Source organism: Oncorhynchus clarkii, chromosome 8, assembly GCF_045791955.1.
Source record: "Oncorhynchus clarkii lewisi isolate Uvic-CL-2024 chromosome 8, UVic_Ocla_1.0, whole genome shotgun sequence".
NCBI lineage: Eukaryota > Metazoa > Chordata > Actinopteri > Salmoniformes > Salmonidae > Oncorhynchus > Oncorhynchus clarkii.
The window spans coordinates 8,139,219-8,161,843 of NC_092154.1; the positions used below are offsets into that span (position 1 = coordinate 8,139,219).

At 43.2% G+C, this 22,625-nt stretch overlaps 1 pseudogene; it reads right to left on the reverse strand.

The window, feature by feature from the left end:
- Positions 1-22,625, reverse strand: part of LOC139415688 (signal-induced proliferation-associated 1-like protein 1) — a 128,479-nt pseudogene that overhangs the window by 30,845 nt on the left and 75,009 nt on the right.

A 22,625-nucleotide genomic window follows, 5' to 3' on the forward strand; every position in this document is an offset into this window, starting at 1 on the left:
AAGAAAATATATGCATGTTATTCTATTATTCTAAAACTGTTTGAATCATGTCTGTGAGTATAACAGAACTTATTTTGCAGGCGAAACCCCGAGGACAAATCATTCAGATTTTTTTTTGTTTTGAGGTCACTCTTTTTTTCATTGGGAATCCAGATTTCTAAGGGACCTTCTTGTAGTTCCTATCACTTCCACTGGATGTCAACAGTCTTTAGAAAGTGGTTGAGGTTATTCCTTTGTGTAATGAAGAATTACGACCATCTTACGAAGGTCACTTGAAGTGTACTGTTAGATAGAGGCGCGTGACCAGAAAGCATGCTTCAGTTTGTTTCCCTCCTGTATTGAACACAGATCACCCAGTCTTCAATTTTATAGATTATTTACGTTAAAAAATACAAAGTTACAAGTTTGTGTATTTTTTAACATAAATAATCGCTAAAATTACAAAAGTAGTTTGAAATGCTTTGGCAAAGTTTACAGGTAACTTTTGAGATATTTTGTCGTCACGTTGAGCAAGTTGGAACCGGTGTTTTTCTGGATCAAACGCGCCAAATAAATGGACATTTTGGATATATAGACGGAATTAATCAAACAAAAGGACCGTTTGTGATGTTTATGGGACATACTGGAGTGCCAACAGAAGAAGCTCGTCAAAGGTAAGGCATGAATTATATTTTTTATTTCTGTGTTTTTTGTCGCGCCTGCAGGGTTGAAATATGGTTTCTCTCTGTTTACGGAGGTGCTATCCTCAGATAGTAGCATCGTTTGCTTTCGCCGAAAAGCATTTTTGAAATCTGACATGTTGGCTAGATTCACAACAAGTGTAGCTTTAATTTGGTATCTTGCATGTTTGATTTTTATAGTAATTAATTTGAATTTGGCACTCTGCATTTTCCCTGGCTAGCGTCCCACATATCCCAGAGATTAACAGCCATCACTAACACAGAGAGGCTGCTGCCGACATTGAGACCCAATCACTGGCCACTTTAAACAATGCCACCTTAAATCATGTTTACATATCTTACATTACTCATATCACATGTACAGTTGAAGTCAGAAGTTTACATACACATAGGTTGGAGTCATTAAAACTTGGTTTTTCAACCACTCCACAAATTGTGCATCTACTTTGTGCATGACATCAAGTAATTTTTCCAACAGTTGTTTACAGACAGATTATTTAATTTATAATTAAACACTAAGTTGACTGTGCCTTTAAACAGCTTGGAAAATTCCAGAAAATGATGTCATGGCTTTAGAAGCTTCTGATTGGCTAATTGACATCATTTGAGTCAATTGGAGGTGTACCTGTGGATGTATTTCAAGGCCTACCTTCAAACTCAGTGCCTCTTTGCTTGACATCATGGGACAATCAAAAGAAATCAGCCAAGACCTCAGAAAAAAAATTGCAGACCTCCACAAGTCTGGTTCATCCTTGGGAGCAATTTCCAAACGCCTCAAGGTACCACGTTCATCCGTACAAACAATAGTACGCAAGTATAAACACCATGGGACCACGCAGACGTCATACCGCTCAGGAAGGAGACACGTTGTGTCTCCCAGAGATGAACGTACTTTGGTGCAAAAAGTGCAAATTAGTCCCAGAACAACTACTTTTTGAAGAAATGTCCTCTGGTCTGATGAAACAAAAATAGAACTGTTGGGTCATAATGACCTTCGTTATGTTTGGAGAAAAGAAAAGGGAGGCTTGCAAACCGAAGAACACCATCCCAACCGTGAAGCATGGTGGTGGCAGCATCATGTTGCGGGGGTGCTTTGCTGCAGGAGGGACTGGTGCACTTCACAAAATAGATGGCATCACGAGAAAGAAAATTATGTGGATATATTGAAGCAACATCAAGACATCAGTCAGGAAGTTAAAGCTTGGTCGCAAATGGGTCTTCCAAATAGACATGGATCCCAAACATACTTCCAAAGTTGTGGCAAAATGGCTTAAGGACAGCAAAGTCAAGGTATTGGAGTGGCCATCACAATCAATCCTATAGAAAATTTGTGGGCAGAACTGAAAAAGCGCCTGCGAGCAAGGAGGCCTACAAACCTGACTCAGTTACACCAGCTCTGTCAGGAGGAATGGGCCAAAATTCCCCCAACTTATTGCGGGAGGCTTGTGGAAGGCTACCCGAAACGTTTGACCCAAGTTAAACAATTTAAAGGCAATGCTACCAAATACTAATGGGAATGTGATGAAAGAAATTAAAGCTGAAATAAAAAACACTCTACAATTGTTATGACATTTCACATTAAAATAAAGTGGTGATCCTAACTAACCTAAGACAGGCAATTGTTACTAGGATTAAATGTTAGGAATTGTGAAAAACTGGAGTTGAAATGTATTTGGTTAAGGTGCATGTAAACTTCTGACTACAACTGTAAATACTGTATTTTATACCACCTTGCCTATGCCACTCAGCCATCGCTCATCCATATATTTATATGTACATATTCTCATTCACCCTTTTAGATATGCGTGTATTAGGTAGTTGTTTGATATTACTGCACGGTCGGAACTAGAAGCACAAGCATTTCGTTACACTCGCATTAACATCTACTAACCATGTGTATGTGACCAATAACATTTGATTATCTCCCTCTCTCCGTGTCCTGAGCTTCAAAGTATAACCACCAAGGTCTGATATCTCAGCTTCACCAGAACAGACCAGTAACCATTTCACTTTCAGTGTTGTTTACAAAGCATGTAACAAATAACATTTGATCGGAGATGAGGGAGGAGTTCAGTCTCCTCCCCTCCCCATCCCTGGCAAAATCTACCTCCTCAACTCTGATAGATCACACTGGTCTCACATCAACTACAGCTGCCCTGAAAAACCCTGCTAAGTTCTGTTCTGTGTGAGGAAGATCAGAAGACGAAGAAAATAGTATGCTCTTTGAACTCAGCCAGCTAGATATAGCCAGCCATCCAACTATATACAGGCAGCCAGAGCCAACCAGTACAAGAGCAGAGCAGACAGTAAATCACTCAGCCACTTACTGTGTAAAGTCACTTAGCCATACTAGCAACTGAAGTCACAGTGTAAAATAAAGTCAACTCAAGAGTTCTGAAAGTTAGTCTAATTATGTGGAAAGATACACGTATTAGGAGAGCAGGAGGGAGGGAGGGAGGGAGAGACGAGGAGAGCAGGAGGGAGGGAGGGAGGGAGGGAGGGAGGGAGGGAGGGAGGGGAGGGAGGGAGGGAGGGAGGGAGGGAGGGAGGGAGGAGGAGAGCGGGAGGGAGGAGAGCGGGAGGGAGAGACGAGGAGAGCAGGAGGGAGGGAGAGACGAGGAGAGCAGGAGGGAGGGAGAGACGAGGAGAGCAGGAGGGAGGGAGAGACGAGGAGAGCAGGAGGGAGGGAGAGACGAGGAGAGCAGGAGGGAGGGAGAGACGAGGAGAGCAGGAGGGAGGGAGAGACGAGGAGAGCAGGAGGGAGGGAGAGACGAGGAGAGCAGGAGGGCGGGAGGGCGGGAGGGAGGGAGGGAGGGAGGGAGGGAGGGAGGGAGGGAGGGAGGGAGGGAGGGAGGGAGGGAGGGAGGGAGGGAGGGAGGGAGGGAGGGAGGGAGGGTTCCCCTGAGACTCAGTGAGATGTGAAGTGTCGAGGGATGGGGAGAGTTGTCGGCACTCTAAAAGTTCAGTGTTGTCTTTTCCCCTGGAGTGTGAAATTGGGCAGGCGTTCCAGTCTGCACTTCCTGTCCCTATCTGTCCCAGGGCGGTAATAATGGGAGGATATACGGAGGGGAGGAGAGGAGGAGGGGGGAGGAAGAGTCGAAACAGAGGAGAGGACAAGAGATTAGTCGACCCTGTGTTCCAGTCTGCACTTCCTGTCCCCATCTGTCCTAGGGAGGAGAGAGGAGGTTACTGTACCTTGGGTGCGTCTCCTCTTCATTCATCCATTTATTTGATAAACAGCTGATTAGTACTCTGACTGCTGGAGACAACTTGACCCAGAACTCTAAACCTTTCCAGACACCTTCAGATCAGAGGTGGAGACCCTGCAGCACTGTCATCTCCCCCCCCCCCCCCCCCCCCCCCCTCCCCCCGTCTCTCCCCTCCCCCCGTCTCTCTCCCCTCCCCCCGTCTAATCAGATGTGAGGACTGTAGCATCATGTGACCAACCATACGTCAGGCTAAACACAGTAGAACTAGCATTACGTAACCACTAAAACCACTAGACTACTGGTCTGTGTTGATAAACACAGTAGAACTAGCATTACAAAACCACTAAAACCACTAGACTACTGGTCTGTGTTGATAAACACAGTAGAACTAGCATTACGTAACCACTAGACTACTGGTCTGTGTTGCTAAACACAGTAGAACTAGCATTACGTAACCACTAGACTACTGGTCTGTGTTGATAAACACAGTAAACACAGTAACCACTAGACTGGTCTGTGTTGATATAAACACAGTAGCATTACGTAACCACTAAAACCACTAGACTACTGGCCTATGTTGATAAACACAGTAGAACTAGCATTACGTAACCACTAGACTACTGGTCTGTGTTGATAAACACAGGTGAACAGAAACAGCAACACAGCCAGTGTGTTTAATAACTGTAACCATTCTGTCCAGATGGAAACGGTTGGGGTTATTTACAATATGGTTGCGGTTGCCCTGTGATTTGGGTGTGTAGAGCGGTCGTATGGTATGTGGCTGACCGTGATTGTGGCTACAGTACTGGGGTCGTCCCATTTTCTGAATTCAAATCCCTTTTTGACCACAATTACAGTTCTGATTTAAACTAAACGTTCCGGACATTAAGGTCAGAGTTGACACATACAGGCATATTCATACCCCACAACATACAGTGCCTTGCGAAAGTATTCGGCCCCCTTGAACTTTGCGACCTTTTGCCAAATTTCAGGCTTCAAACATAAAGATATAAAACTGTATTTTTTTTGTGAAGAATCAACAACAAGTGGGACACAATCATGAAGTGGAACGACATTTATTGGATATTTCAAACTTTTTTAACAAATCAAAAACTGAAAAATTGGGCGTGCAAAATTATTCAGCCCCTTTACTGTCAGTGCAGCAAACTCTCTCCAGAAGTTCAGTGAGGATCTCTGAATGATCCAATGTCGACCTAAATGACTAATGATGATAAATACAATCCACCTGTGTGTAATCAAGTCTCCGTATAAATGCACCTGCACTGTGATAGTCTCAGAGGTCCGTTAAAAGCGCAGAGAGCATCATGAAGAACAAGGAACACACCAGGCAGGTCCGAGATACTGTTGTGAAGAAGTTTAAAGCCGGATTTGGATACAAAAAGATTTCCCAAGCTTTAAACATCCCAAGGAGCACTGTGCAAGCGATAATATTGAAATGGAAGGAGTATCAGACCACTGCAAATCTACCAAGACCTGGCCGTCCCTCTAAACTTTCAGCTCATACAAGGAGAAGACTGATCAGAGATGCAGCCAAGAGGCCCAAGATTACTCTGGATGAACTGCAGAGATCTACAGCTGAGGTGGGAGACTCTGTCCATAGGACAACAATCAGTCGTATATTGCACAAATCTGGCCTTTATGGAAGAGTGGCAAGAAGAAAGCCATTTCTTAAAGATATCCATAAAAAGTGTCGTTTAAAGTTTGCCACAAGCCACCTGGGAGACACACCAAACATGTGGAAGAAGGTGCTCTGGTCAGATGAAACCAAAATTGAACTTTTTGGCAACAATGCAAAACGTTATGTTTGGCGTAAAAGCAACACAGCTGAACACACCATCCCCACTGTCAAACATGGTGGTGGCAGCATCATGGTTTGGGCCTGCTTTTCTTCAGCAGGGACAGGGAAGATGGTTAAAATTGATGGGAAGATGGATGGAGCCAAATACAGGACCATTCTGGAAGAAAACGTGCTACATAAGCAGATGCGTATCAAATGCAAAAAAAAAAAAAAATCTGTAGCTTACTGACAGATTTAAGTGTATTTTTTATTATTATGCTAATTAGATTTCCTCGTGCGCAGACATCGACCTCAGGGAGTTAAAATCCTTCATTAACCCGTCTCCTCCCCGTCATCTGCACTGATGGAAGTGGATTTAAAAAGCCACATCAGTCAAAAGTTTGCACCAACCATTCAAGGATTTTTCTTTATTTTTACTATTTCCTACATTGTAGAATAATAGTGAAGACATCAAAACTATGAAATAACACATATGGAATCATGTAGTAACCAGAAACAACAAAAAAGTGTAAAACAAATCAAAATGTATTTGAGATTCTTCAAAGTAACCCCCTTTGCCTTGACAGCTTTGCACAATATTGGCATTCTCTCAACCAGCTTCATGAGGTAGTCACCTGGAACACATTTCAATTAACAGGTGTGACTTGTTAAAAAAAAAAAAATAGAATTTCTTTCCTTCATGCATTTGAACCAATCAGTTGTGTTGTGACAAGCTAGGCGGGTAAACAGAAGATAGCCCTATTTGGTAGCTCTATTGAAGGTCAATCAATCTGGAAAATGTCAACAACTTTGAAAGTTTCTTCAAGTGCAGTCTCAAAACCCATCAAGTGCTATGATGAAACTGGCTCTCATGAGGACCGCCACAGGAAAAGAAGACCCAGAGTAACCTCTGCTGCAGAGGATACGTTAATTAGAGTTAACAGCCTCAGAAATTGCAGCTCAAATAAATGTTTCACAGAGTTCAAGTAACAGACACATCTCAACGTCAACTGTTCAGAGGAGAAGGTGAATCAGGCCTTCATGGTCAAATAACTGCAGAGAAACCACAACTAAAGGACACCAATAAGAGACTTGCTTGGGCCAAGAAACACGAGCAATGGAGACTGGACTGGTGGAAATCTGTCCTTTGGTTTGATGAGTCCAAATTTGAGATTTTTGTCTTCAACCACTGTCTTTATGAGACGCAGAGTAGGTTGACCGGATGATCTCTGCATGTGTGGTTCCCACCGTGAAGCATGGAGGATCTGTGATGGTGTTGGGGTGCTTTACTGGTGACACTGTCTGTGATTAATTTACAATTCAAGGCACACTTAAGCAGCATGAATACCACAGCATTCTGCAGCGATACGCCATCCCATCTGGTTTGCACTTAGTGGGACAATCATTTGTTTTTCAACAGGACAATGACCCAAAACACACCTCCAGGCTGTGTAAGGGCTATTTGACCAAGAAGGAGAGTGATGGAGTGCTGCATCAGATGACCTGTCCTCCACAATCACCTGACCTCAACCCAATTGAGATGGTTTGGGATGAGTTGGACCGCAGATTGAAGGGAAAGCAGCCAACAAGTGCTCAGCATTATGTGGGAACTCCTTCAAGACTGTTGGAAAAGCATTCCCGGTGACCACCTCATGAAGCTGGTTGAGACAATGTCAAGAGTGTGCAAAACTGTCATCAACACAAAGGGTGGCTACTTTGAAGAATCTCAAATATAAAATATATTTTTAATTTGTTTAACACGTTTTTGGTTACTATGTGATTCCATATGTGTTATTTCATAGTTTTGATGTTTTCACTATTATTCTACAATGTAGACAATAGTAAAAATACACTCAGAACATAAAGCACAGCAGCTATATAAATAAGAATAAAGAATATAGATATATATATATATATAAATAAGAATAAAGAATATAGAATATATATATATAAATAAGAATAAAGAATATAGAATTTATAGATATAAATAATAAAGAATATAGAATATATATATATATAAATAAGAATAAAGAATATATAATTTATAGATATAAATAAGAATAAAGAATATAGAATTTATAGATATAAATAAGAATAAAGAATATAGAATATATAGATATAAATAAGAATAAAGAATATAGAATTTATAGATATAAATAAGAATAAAGAATATAGAATATATAGATATAAATAAGAATAAAGAATATAGAATTTATATATATAAATAAGAATAAAGAATATAGAATATATAGATATAAATAAGAATAAGCTAGAAGCTGCTAGATATAAAAGCAGCAACGTTGAGGGTGGTTTAAGAGTATGGATTTGGCGTAGGTGGGTGGCTGTTTGAGTTCTATAGAAGCTCTTGCCTTAGAGGGCGTTGGCAGTGTGGTGGAGAGAAAGAGAGAGATAGATAGATCCAAAGGGAGAGAGAACCAGAGAGAGAGAGAGAACCAGAGAGAGATGAGGAGAAAGAGCGAGAGAACCGGAAAGAGATTGATTATGGCTTTACGGGGCTCAAGCTGCAGCTCCGATCTGGATTTTTTTTTAAATAAATATAATAAATAAATAAAATAATTTTAAATAAAGTTAGATTAGTTGTGGGAGTCCGCATGTCCTGTAGCTTGGCAGCCGTTCAGGGTCATTCCCATCAAGAGTAAAACCAAACATATTTATCAAATCAAATGTATTTTATAAAGTCCATTTTACATCAGCAGTTGTAAAACTACTACGGGGAAATATTCACAGACAATAGTAATAACATATTCTAGAATAAATACAGTAGGTTAGACCGAGGAGTACTTGGAACAGGATTGGGTCAGGTCAGGACCACCAACCGCCTCCACCTCTCCACACCAACCAGCAGGCATAACAACAGATAACCACTCTGCCTCTCCTCTCCTCCACACCAACCAGCAGGCATAACAACAGATAACCACTCTGCCTCTCCTCTCCTCCACAGCAACCAGCAGGCATAACAGATAACCACTCTGCCTCTCCTCTCCTCCACAGCAACCAGCAGGCATAACAACAGATAACCACTCTGCCTCTCCTCTCCTCCACACCAACCAGCAGGCATAACAGATAACCACTCTGCCTCTCCTCTCCTCCACACCAACCAGCAGGCATAACAACAGATAACCACTCTGCCTCTCCTCTCCTCACTAACACACCAACAGGAAGTGGGGGGGAAAAGTACCCAAATGACATACTTGAGTTAAAGTTAAGATACCTTAATAGAAAATTACTCAAGTAAAAGTGAAAGTCACTCAGTAAAATACTACTTGAGTAAAAGTAAGTATCTAAAGTAAAAGTCTAAATCATTTCACATTCCTTATATTAGGCAAACCAGACGGCACCATTTTCTTGTTCTTTTTTTACATTTCCGGATAGCCAGGGGCACACTCCAACACACAGACATCATTTACAAACAAAGCATTTGTGTTTAGTGAGTCCACCAGATCAGAGGAAGTAGGGATGACCAGGGATGTTCTCTGTTTAGTGAGTCCTCCAGATCAGAGGCAGTAGGGATGACCAGGGATGTTCTCTGTTTAGTGAGTCCACCAGATCAGAGGCAGTAGGGATGACCAGGGATGTTCTCTGTTTAGTGAGTCCTCCAGATCAGAGGCAGTAGGGAGGACCAGGGATGTTCTCTGTTTAGTGAGTCCACCAGATCAGAGGCAGTAGGGATGACCAGGGATGTTCTCTGTTTAGTGAGTCCTCCAGATCAGAGGCAGTAGGGATGACCAGGGATGTTCTCTGTTTAGTGAGTCCTCCAGATCAGAGACAGTAGGGAGGACCAGGGATGTTCTCTGTTTAGTGAGTCCTCCAGATCAGAGGCAGTAGGGAGGACCAGGGATGTTCTCTGTTTAGTGAGTCCTCCAGATCAGAGACAGTAGGGATGTTCTCTGTTTAGTGAGATCAGAGGCAGTAGGGAGGACCAGGGATGTTCTCTGTTTAGTGAGTCCTCCAGATCAGAGGCAGTAGATGACCAGGGATGTTCTCTGTTTAGTGAGTCCTCCAGATCAGAGGCAGTAGATGACCAGGGATGTTCTCTGTTTAGTGAGTCCTCCAGATCAGAGACAGTAGGGATGTTCTCTGTTTAGTGAGTCCTCCAGATCAGAGACAGTAGGGATGTTCTCTGTTTAGTGAGTCCTCCAGATCAGAGACAGTAGGGATGTTCTCTGTTTAGTGAGTCCTCCAGATCAGAGACAGTAGGGATGACCAGGGATGTTCTCTGTTTAGTGAGTCCTCCAGATCAGAGACAGTAGGGATGTTCTCTGTTTAGTGAGTCCTCCAGATCAGAGACAGTAGGGATGTTCTCTGTTTAGTGAGTCCTCCAGATCAGAGGCAGTAGGGATGACCAGGGATGTTCTCTGTTTAGTGAGTCCTCCAGATCAGAGGCAGTAGGGATGACCAGGGATGTTCTCATGATAAGAGGGTGAATTGGACCATTTTCCTCTTCAACTCTTTATTGCTAAGCATTAGAAATATAAGGAGGAATTTTGGGTGTCAGGGAAAATCTATGGAGTAAAAAGTGCATTATTTTCTTCAGGAATGTAGTGAAGTAAAAGTTGTCAAAAACATAAATAGTAAAATACAGATACCCCCCCCCCCCCCAAAAAAAAAACGACTTAAGTAGTACTTTAAAGTATTTTCACACCACTAATCTAAGCCAATCACAGACGAACAAGCGATTCGGTGGCATTCTCTCTGAGCCTCTTTACTGTGTCGCCACCATGCTCGATGCTAGGTACAAGGACCGCTACTTCGACGCAGACAAGAAACAGGGTTTACGTGAAACCGAGGAAGAAGCCACGGACAGACAGAGCTGAAACTTCACTGCTTGACCTGTACAATGAAATCCTGGTTGAGAATGAAACGACTGAACAAAAATGGCGTATAGGTGAATCACTAACTACAGCACATCAACACATCTACTACTGCAGTACAACTCATTACAATGCACATGACTTACATGAACTGAGGGCACAAAACATTAAGAACACCTTCCTAATATTGAGTTGCACCTCACACTTTTAACCCTCAGAAAAGCCTCAATTCGTCAGGGCATGGACTCTACAAGGTGTCAAAAGCGTTCCACAGGGATGCTGGCCCCATGTTGACTCCAATGCTTCCCACATTCTCGATACACACGGGAAAACTGTTGAACGTGAAAAACCCAGCCGTGTTGCAGCTCTTGACTGACTCAAACCGGTGCGCCTGGCACGAACTACAATACTGTACCCCGTTCAAAGACGCTTCAATCTTTTGTCTTGCCCATTCACCCTCTCAATGGCACACATACAATGCCTCAATTGTCTCAAGGCTTAAAAAAAATCCTTCTTTCACCTGTTTCCTCTCCTTCATCTACACTAATTGAAGTGGATTTAACAAGTGACATTACTAAAATATCATAGCTTTAACCTGGATTCACCTGGTCAGTCTATGTCATGGAAAGAGCATAATGTCCTCCATGTTGTGTTGCTACCATGTTGTTGTTGTGTTGCTACCATGTTGTTATGTTGCTACCATGTTGTTGTTATGTTGTGTTGCTACCATGTTGTTGTGTTGCTACCATGTTGTTGTTATGTTGTGTTGCTACCATGTTGTTGTTATGTTGTGTTGCTACCATGTTGTTGTTATGTTGTGTTGCTACCATGTTATGTTGTGTTGCTACCATGTTGTTATGTTGTGTTGCTAACATGTTGTGTTGTTACCATGTTGTTATGTGTTGCCACCATGCTGTGTTGCTACCATGTTGTTGTTATGTTGTGTTGCTACCATGTTGTTTTTATGTTGTGTTGCTACCATGTTGTTTTTATGTTGTGTTGCTACCATGTTGTTATGTTGTGTTGCTACCATGTTGTTATTTTGTGTTGCTACCATGTTGTTATTTTGTGTTGCTACCATGTTGTTATTTTGTGTTGCTACCATGTTGTTATTTTGTGTTGCTACCATGTTGTTATGTTGTGTTGCTACCATGTTGTTATGTTGTGTTGCTACCATGTTGTTATGTTGTGTTTCTACCATGTTGTTATGTTGTGTTGCTACCATGTTGTTATGTTGTGTTGCTACCATGTTGTGTTGTTACCATGTTGTTATGTGTTGCTACCATGCTGTGTTGCTACCATGCTGTGTTGCTACCATGTTGTGTTGTTACCATGTTGTTATGTGTTGCTACCATGCTGTGTTGCTACCATGCTGTGTTGCTACCATGCTGTGTTGCTACCATGCTGTGTTGCTACCATGTTGTGTTGTTACCATGTTGTGTTGTTACCATGTTGTTATGTGTTGCTACCATGCTGTGTTGCTACCATGTTGTGTTGCTACCATGTTGTGTTGTTACCATGTTGTTATGTGTTGCTACCATGCTGTGTTGCTACCATGCTGTGTTGCTACCATGCTGTGTTGCTACCATGTTGTGTTGTTACCATGTTGTTATGTGTTGCTACCATGCTGTGTTGCTACCATGCTGTGTTGCTACCATGTTGTTATGTGTTGCTACCATGTTGTGTTGTTACCATGTTGTTATGTGTTGCTACCATGCTGTGTTGCTACCATGCTGTGTTGCTACCATGCTGTGTTGCTACCATGCTGTGTTGCTACCATGCTGTGTTGCTACCATGCTGTGTTGCTGTCCTAGGTCTCTCTTTATGTAGTGTTGTCTCTCTTGTTGTGATGTGTGTTTTGTCCTATATTTATATTGTATTATTTTTTTTAAATCCCAGGCCCCGCCCCCATCCACGGAGGAGGCCTTTTGGTAGGCCGTCATTGTAAATAAGAATGTGTCCTTAACTGTGTCCCTTTAATCACTATTTAGAGAAGGAGGGAGAGCAAGAAACAGAAAGAGGGTATAGGAACTATTGCCGTGATCTCCAAAATGGCGTCTATGTGGCTCTGTTTGGCCGTAGTGTGTGATCTACCCTGTATCCGTGCAGCACTGACGGTGCAACTGTGGTGCCACGGAAGTGAAGAGGACAGGAGTGGGACGGAGAGACTTGAGGAGCAGATTCCTCTCATACCACGTCTGTCTGCGTGTGAATGCATCGTCGCGAGGCCTCAGTGTTCGCCTGCGTCACCAAGTGGCACCCTATACAGTACACTACTTTTGACCAGAGCCCTATGGCACCCTATTCCCTACATAGTACACTACTTTTGACCAGAGCCCTATGGCACCCTATTCCCTACATAGGGCTCTGGTCAAAAGTAGTGTACTATGTAGGGAATAGGGTGCCATAGTGCTCTGGTCAAAAGTAGTGTACCATGGCACCCTATTCCCTACATAGTACACTACTTTTGACCAGGGCCCATAAGGTAGTAGTGCACTATGAAGGGAATAGCTTCCCATTTGGGACTCCTCCTCAGACATCTTTTTGATGACACAGCGATGACAGAAGGTGGTAACTGACTCCAGGGTCTCAAAACATTCATACGTCATTTGCATCTCTCAAAACGTGTCAACAGACAAACATTCTCACGGTAAAGGGGTTGTGCTCATCTCTCTCTCCCTCTCAATTCAAGGGGCTTTATTAGCATGGGGAAACATGTGTTAACATCGCCAAAGCAAGTGAGGTAGATAATATACAAAAGTGAAATAAACAATAAAAATTAATAGTAAATATCACACTCACAGAAGTTCCAAAAGAATAAAGACATTACAAATGTCATATTATATATATATATATATATACAGTGTTGTAACGATGTACAGATGGTTAAAGTACACAAGGGAAAATAAACATAAATATGGGTTGTCTTTACAATGGTGTTTGTTCTTCACTGGTTGCCCTTTTCTTGTGTCAACAGGTCACACATATTGCTGCTGTGATGGGACATTGTGGTATTTCACCCAGTAGATACGGGAGTTTATCAAAATTGGGTTTGTTTTCATATTCTTTGTGGGTCTGTGTAATCTGAGGGAAATATGTCTCTCTAATATGGTCATACATTGGGCAGGAGGTTAGGAAGTGCAGCTCAGTTTCCACCTCATTTTGTAGGCAGTGTGCACATAGCCTGTCTTCTCTTGAGAGGCAGGTCTGCCTATCGAGGACTCTCTCAATAGCAAGGCTATGCTCACTGAATCTGTACATAGTCAAGGATTTCCTTAAGTTTGGGTCAGTCACAGGGAGGGGGGGGGGGGTATCTCACCCTGGTGATGGTTGGTCTGTGCCTTAGTGTTTCTGCAGGAATGAGAAGTCTATTTGTCATGTTGGCTTTAGCCTGTAGCATAGAGCAGTGATTGTCCTGTCAGGGAGAAATCTTTTTCCTTCCTACACCTTTCCCCTCTGTTCTGTCCTGCTGTGCGGAGAGGAAAGGTTGTGTGGTTAGCAATTGACTGTAGGAGCCAGCTGTGCTCTGAGCGGAGGTTGAACTTATGCCAGCCTATGTACAAAATGGCCAATCGACCCAGTCCTATACAAGGCTAAAGTTGTGTATGGTAGCCTCTATTCAGTAGTTAGGCGAGTCTGTATGGCAGCCTCTATTCAGTAGTTATTCGAGTCTGTATGGTAGCCTCTATTCAGTAGTTAGGCGAGTCTGTATGGCAGCCTCTATTCAGTAGTTAGGCGAGTCTGTATGGTAGGATCTGCTATGTTGAAGCCAGCTGCTCCTTTTCTCAATCCTGACCAGGGCCATAGAAATGCAAACTCGGTCAAAAGACCGAGCTTTTCAAAAGACCGAGCTTTTAACCTAGCTTTTCAAATGTCCACCATATTTGCACCAAAAGTTCCAACTTCCAAGACAACGAAATTCTGTTCAAAATACAGATTATAATATTTTGTTCTGGAATGTTTGGAGCCAATATGGAATGAAAGTTTACTAACTGTATGAATTATAGAAGAGCTCTGGCTTTGAGGTCGATCAACCAGTAAAGTCTGGCCAATAGCATCCCTTCCTCTCCTGAGAGCGAGGGGCGGGGTCAGAGTGGGCTAACCCTGTCAGAGCTGTCAACACCGGACAGGAAACACACACCTCTGGTTCCCTTCCTGTATCCTCTTCCAGGTTAAGGAAGTTTGAAAAGGGCCAGGTTGTTCAGAACAGACAGAGGGCTAACCTCAGTGGGGTGGGTTTTCAAACAAAACAGAAATGGTATTTGTAAAGGCTGATATGCACAATAAAGAGATGCAAAGTCTTTGGTCACTTTTCAAGAGCATCTTATGGTAGATCATTTACTAGAATAAGGTCAAGCTGAGGTCTACTGCTTTCAGTTAATATATTTAGGTTACTGTCCAAGGCCTCCAGCCGTGGCAGCCCAAGGCCTCCAGCCGTGGCAGCCCAAGGCCTCCAGCCGTGGCAGCCCAAGGCCTCCAGCCGTGGCAGCCCAAGGCCTCCAGCCGTGGCAGCCCAAGGCCTCCAGCCGTGGCAGCCCAAGGCCTCCAGAGCAGATGGAAATTAGTAGGGGTGTCGGGTGCTGGGTGAAAACTAATGTGTCCACAGAGAGATTGGTACAGATTGTGAGTGAAGAGAAAGTGTGAGAGAGTGAAAGAGAGAGAAAGAGAGAGAAAGAGAGACAGAGTGGTAGAGAGGGAGAGTGGCAGAGAGGGAGGGGGTGCACAGAGTAATGACTCTTCACTCCATGTGAAAGTGTGTGGGAGTGGAAGGAGCGCAGATAGGGAGGTAGAGCGAGCGAGAGAGAGATATACAGGAAGATAGAGAGGTTTGCAATAGAGAAAAATACACAGAGATATTGAGAGAGAGAGAGAGAGAGAGAGAGAGAGAGAGAGAGAGAGAGAACGAGAGCGAGAGAGAGTCAGTCAGCATAGCTAGGGGTCAGTCAACAGTGACCTCTCGTCTCATCTGGGAGGAATGAGAAAGGACACCGACATTTAGAGTCCTCAAGCACATTCTCACTACACAACAAATAGAATACACTCAGAACACTGAATCAAGACCTGAACATCACGGAGAAGCACAATACACTCCTCCTGTAACACTGTATCAAGACTACAGAAAACCATAATACACTCCTCCTGTAACACTATCAAGACTACAGAAAACCATGATACACTCCTCCTGTAACAGTGTATCAAGACTACAGAAAACCATAATACACTCCTCCTGTAACAGTGTATCAAGACTACAGAAAACCATAATACACTCCTCCTGTAACAGTGTATCAAGACTACAGAAAACCATGATACACTCCTCCTGTAACACTGTATCAAGGCCAGAATAAACAGGGAAGCTCTTCACTGCAGACCAGACTGGAGAACTACAAACTTTCCTAGAACTACAATACACTCGTAACATCAGATCACGTCTGAACTAGGGTATATTACACTGCTATAACCTTGCATCAGCCATGTGGACAAATACCTGGACCATATGCTGCCATGACAGTCTTTATCTGAAGAGGTTAAAAAGGTGACGATGACCTGGGAAACGCTACACTAGATGGGTGAGTTTTTGGCTCAGGCACGTGATGTTGGCCAAAAGGTGGTCCTCTGTAACAGCTGCAGACCGTGTTTATTTAATTTTTTTAAGTTGTCCCAAACAAAGTGTCAGAGAGAACAATATGTTACTGTGTCTGGAACAGAATGGACAGAAAGTAGGGCTCTTCAGCAAACCTCCACATACTACAGCACTTGACTGGCATCCCACTGACTGGCATCCCACTGACTGGCATCCCACTGACTGGCATCCCACACGAGTCTATACAATTCAAAATCAACATGCCCTTAACCAACAGTGCAGTTCAAGAACAGTTAAGAAAATATTTACCAAATAAACTCAAGAAATTCAAAAAAATAATAACAAAAAGTAACATAACAATAATGAGGCTATATACAGGGTGTACCGGTACTGAGTCAGTGTGGAGGCTATATACAGGGGGTACCGGTACAGAGTCAGTGTGGAGACTATATACAGGGGGTACCGGTACAGAGTCAATGTGGAGACTATACACAGGGTGTACCGGTACTGAGTCAGTGTGGAGGCTATATACAGGGTGTACCGGTACAGAGTCAGTGTGGAGGCTATATACAGGGTGTACCGGTACTGAGTCAGTGTGGAGGCTATATACAGGGTATTACGGTACTGAGTCAGTGTGGAGGCTATATACAGGGTGTACCGGTACTGAGTCAGTGTGGAGGCTATATACAGGGTGTACCGGTACTGAGTCAGTGTGGAGGCTAGATACAGGGTATTACGGTACTGAGTCAGTGTGGAGGCTATATACAGGGTATTACGGTACTGAGTCAGTGTGGAGGCTAGATACAGGGTGTACCGGTACTGAGTCAGTGTGGAGGCTAGATACAGGGTGTACCGGTACTGAGTCAGTGTGCGGTACAGGTTAGTTGAGGTTTGTACATGCAGGTAGGGTAAAGTGATTATGCATAGATAATAAACAGTGAGTAGCAGCTGTGTTAAAACCAGGGGGACAGGGTCAATGTAAATAGTCCAGGTGGTTAATTGTTCATCAGTCTTATGGTTTGGGGGTAGAAGCTGTTATTAAGGAGCCTTTTGGACCTAGACTTGGCGCTCCGGTACCGGCTTACGGTGCGGTAGAGAGAAAACGGTCTACGACTTCGGTGACTGGAGGCCTATACAGTACTACTGACGGTGTAGGCTTATACAGTACTACTGACGGTGTAGGCCTATACAATACTACTGATGGGTGTAGGCCTATACAGAACTACTGATGGGTGTAGGCCTATACAGAACTACTGATGGGTGTAGGCCTATACAATACTACTGACGGTGTAGGCCTATACAATACTACACTACTGACGGTGTACTACTGACGGTGTAGGCCTATACAATACTACTGACGGTGTACTACTGACGGTGTAGGCCTAGGCATACAGTACTACTGACGGTGTACTACTGACGGTGTAGGCCTATACAATACTACTGACGGTGTACTACTGACGGTGTACTATTGACAGGTGTAGGCCTACACAATACTACACTACTGACGGTGTACTACTGACGGTGTAGGTCTATACAATACTACTGACGGGTGTAGGTCTATACAGCACTACTGACGGGTGTAGGTCTATACAGCACTACTGACGGGTGTAGGTCTATACAGCACTACTGACGGTGTACTACTGACGGTGTAGGCCTATACAGTACTACTGACGGTGTAGGTCTATACAGCACTACTGACGGTGTACTACTGACAGTGTAGGCCTATACAGTACTACTGACGGTGTACTACTGACGGTGTAGGCCTATACAATACTACTGACGGGTGTAGGTCTATACAGCACTACTGACGGTGTAGGCCTATACAGTACTACTGACGGTGTACTACTGACGGTGTAGGCCTATACAGTACTACTGACGGTGTAGACCTATACAATACTACTGACGGTGTACTACTGAGGGTGTAGGTCTATACAATACTACTGACAGTGTAGGCCTATACAATACTACTGACGGTGTACTACTGACGGTGTAGGTCTATACAGCACTATTGACCGTGTAGGCCTATACAGTACTACTGACGGTGTACTACTGAGGGTGTAGGTCTATACAGCACTATTGACGGTGTAGGTCTATACAGTACTGCTGATGGGTGTAGGCCAACGTGTTTTCAGCACTTTTATTACCCTGACATCAAAACTCACTTTCTCATCTGCTGAGAAATAATGTCTAGAACATCAAAAATCGCAATAAAATTTCAGTATCGAAACGTGAGAATCGCCAATACATATCGTTTCCTCACCCAAGTATCGTGATAACATTGTGAGGTCCCTGGCAATTCCCAGCCCGTTTCACCTGCTCTCTCCCTCTCCACTTTACAGTACAACTGTTTGTGTGAATGTGGGAGGGTGTGTAGGAGGAGAAAGACAGCAGATTTCCCAGAACGCACTGCCAGCGACGAGGAGAGGAAAAGGGGAGAATGAAAGCGTTTTCTAGAACACTATGTGCTATTCTACCCTGAGAGAAAATGAGGGTCGCCTACTCACTACTTTCCTCCCGTTACAAAATTGTTGTTATTGAAAGAAAATAAAAAAGGCCCATGAGTCTGAAGGTATAGGTAATGAGCTCTGCTGAAGTGGTTGAGGGAGGGAGAAAGAGGACATCTGACTGACACAGCCTTTTAAAAAGGAGACAGAAAATTATCTCAATAGCTGTACTCTATTTTGTACAATTATCAGTAGATTTGATGGAATCCACAGACACATTTGACCCTTATCTAAGCCCCGCCCCAGATATTTTTGGCAATCAATCGCAGGGCTCCAATGGACAGCAACTGTCGTAGAGTCCGACAACGCGAATCACGTTTAAAATCGCATAAAGGCCAGTGAGGGATAAAAACGAAAGTTGTTTTCTTTAGCCACCTAAGGTCGATGTGCACGCCTCCGCGGAAATCTAATTAGTGTCATTTATTTTTAAATCCCCCTTAAATTCTGTCAGTTTTAAGCATGAGATGCGGCTCAATCCGCCTATCTACCGCTTCCACAAACCAATCAAATTTTATCTGTCACATGCGCTCCAATGGACAGCAACTGTCGTCGAGTTCACCTTACAGTGAAATGCTTACTTTACAAGCCCTCAAACAACAATGCAGCTAAGAAAATACACACAAAAAAAAGTCAAAAGATAAGAAAAACAAATAATTCAAGGGGGCAGCAGCTTAATAACAATAGTGGAGCTGTATACAGGGGGGTACCGGCTCAGAGTCAATGTGTCATGTGCGGGGGCACATGTGTTGAGGTAATTGAGGTAATTATGTACATGCAGGTAGGTTTATTGAAGTGGCTATGCATAGATAATAACAGAGTAGCAGCAGTGTAGGGGGGGGGGGGGGGGGTGCAAATAGTCTGGGTAGCCATTTAATTAGCTGTTCAGAAGTCTTATGACTTGGGGGTAAAAACTGTTTAGGAGCCTCTCAGACCTAGACTTGGGGCTCTGGTACCACTTGCCGTGCGGTAGCAGAGAGAACAGTCTATGACTAGGGTCACTGGAGTCTGACAATTTGTAGGGCCTTCCTCTGACACCGCCTGGTATAGAGGTCCTGGATGGCAAGAAGCTTGGCCTCAGTGATGTACTTGGCCGTACGCACTACCCTCTGTAGTGCCTTGTGGTCGGAAGCCGAGCAGTTGCCATACCAGGCAGTGATGCAACCAGGATGCTCTCGATGGTGCAGCCATAGAACCCTTTGAGGATCTGAGGACCCATAACAAATCTTTTCAGTCTCCTGAGACGGAATAGGTTTTGTCGTGCCCTCCTAACAAATATCTTGATGTGCATGGACCATGTTAGTTTGTTGGTGATGTAGAAGCCAAAAGAACTTGAAGCTCTCAACCTCCTCCACTACAGCCCCATCGATGAGAACCATGGCTTCTGGTTGGGGTATGTACGTACAGTCACTGTAGGGACGACGTCCTTGATGCACTTCTGGATAAAGCCAGTGACTGATGTGGTGTACTACTCAATGCCGTGCTAGCAAAACAGTCTTGTAGTTTAGCATCTGCTTCATCTGACCACTTTTTTTATTGATCTAGTCACTGGTGCTTCCTGCTTTAATTTTGCTTGTAAGCAGGAATCAGGAGGATAGAATTATGGTCAGATTTGCAGTAAGTAGTCTAGGATTGTTTCCCCTCTGGTTGCACGTTTAACATGCTGATAGTTATTCGGTAAAACTGATTTAAGTTTCCCTGCATTAAAGTCCCCAGCCACTAGGAGCGCTGCCTCTAGATGAGCGTTTTCCTGTTTGCTTATGGTGGTATACAGCTCATTGAGTGCAGTCTTAGTGCCAGCATCAGCCTGTGGTGTTATGTAGACAGCTACGAAAAATACAGATAAAAACTCTCTAGGTAGATTGTGTGGTCACAGCTTACCTACCTCAGATGAGCAAAACCTCGAGACTTCCTTAGCTATCGTGCTATCTGTTGTTTACATAAATGCATAGGCCCCCACCCCGTGTGTTACCAGAGGCTGCTGTTCTGTCTTGCCGATAGTGTATAACAGTGTTAAAGGGGAACATAAGTGTTAAACATAAGATACTACCGTTGTTAATGTCTCGTTGGTAGGATATACGTGCTTTCAGTTGGTCCCATTTATTTTCCAGCAATTGAACATTAGCTAGCAGAACGGAAGGCAAGAGCAGATTAGCCACTAGTCACCTGATCCTCGCAAGGCACCCGGATCTTTTGCCTCGAAATCTCAGATTCCATCTCCAGTGAATCACGGAGATCGGGGCCTGGTTGGGTGTCTGCAATATATCCCTCGTGTCCGACTCATTGAAGAACTCCTCGTCAAATTGATTTTTTTTTTAATGGCTAAATAATTTAACAGATCGGCAGAGTAGCCTAGTGGTTAGAGCGTTGGACTAGTAACCGGAAGGTTGCAAGTTCAAACCCCCGAGCTGACAAGGTACAAATCTGTCGTTCTGCTCCTGAACAGGCAGTTAACCCACTGTTCCTAGGCCGTCATTGAAAATAAGAATTTGTTCTTAACTGACTTGCCTGGTTAAATAAAGGTAAAATAAAAAAAATTCAACCAGGGGTACTTGCTACTTTGGTTAATGAAATACAGAGCCCATTGGAGTTTTTTTTAAATCCCAAATTATACTTTTGTTACTTTGTTTTCTAGCTCAGCTGGTTAGCTAGTTCTCAGTCTCACTGACCACCAAACACTGCTAACTAGCTAGTCACTTAATCTAACTTGTTTTCTCACAATGTAAGTTAGCAATGTTATGAATACAACTCCCATCTGCTGTCGACCTCAGGATACTAGTTGAGAGCACTAGTTAGCTCCAAAAGTGGTTATAGGTTACATGCTGACAGTGAATTCAGAGACATTCAGTGGCTTGTTACACTACATCCATAATTTGACCCGGTTCCCGAGATTGTAATTGTAATGACAGTCCACCACAACATACCCAATAGTTTCCTGATTAGCAAGGGGTAGTCTGTGTTAAATTGCATTGTGTATTAGAAACAGTTTGAGATCATTGTGACGGGATTTCTCAAACGGTTGGTATGGGGAAATTAGCTTCACGGGTTAATGTTGTCTGAGGTTACCAGGTGGGGGTAGGGGTTGGCAAAGGGTCAAGTTTCTAATAAAAAAAAAACTAAATTTACTTCACATTACATCCCACTGGTCTAAGATAAGAATAGAAGCTCTTTTCAACTACACCGCTAGAAAAGAACAGCAGTATCCTTGACAACCAACCCAGTGCTAAAAGTCAAAAGTGAATTTGAAAACACTGCAGAGAGCACAGTTTATTAATAACAGTCAGTGAAAGAAAACTACACTTAAAGCAACGTTAAGGCAACGTTTGTCTACTCACAGGCTCCTGTCCTGTCCTGTGTGTCAGTCTCAGGATAATCTGAAAGGGGGAAAAAAAAGAGGAACATTTTTGGACCAAAACAGGAACTATTGGAATATAATCATGGGAACGTCACAGCACCCCTTTTGAGAGTAAACTTGGCTGACAGGGCAGAAATAAAATAGATTCATGAAATAACACATCCCAAAATAATAGAGGCTGACTGATATGGGATTCTTGGGTCTGATAGCAATTTTAGGGAGGCAAGTCACCAATATATGTGCCAATATGTGGTATTTTAGAGGTGAAATGATAAACAGACCATTTCATTCACAATTTGTGCTCCAAAGGATTAACAGATACTATACTCTAAATTATGATTCCTAAATATTAAAATGAACATTGTTTGATAACCACCAAAAAGCAACTATATCCACTATAAATACAAAATACTTGTTCTTAGGTACATTCTTTAACCTCTTTGATCTCTAGGGGCGCTATTTCATTTTTGGATAAAAAACGTTCCCGTTTTAAGCGCGATATTTTGTCACGAAAAGATGCTCGACTATGCATATTCTTGACAGTTTTTGAAAGAAAACACTCTGAAGTTTCAGAATCTGCAAAGATATTGTCTGTAAGTGCCCCAGAACTCATTCTACAGGCGAAACCAAGATGATGCGTCAACCAGGAAATGAGCAGAATTTCTGAAG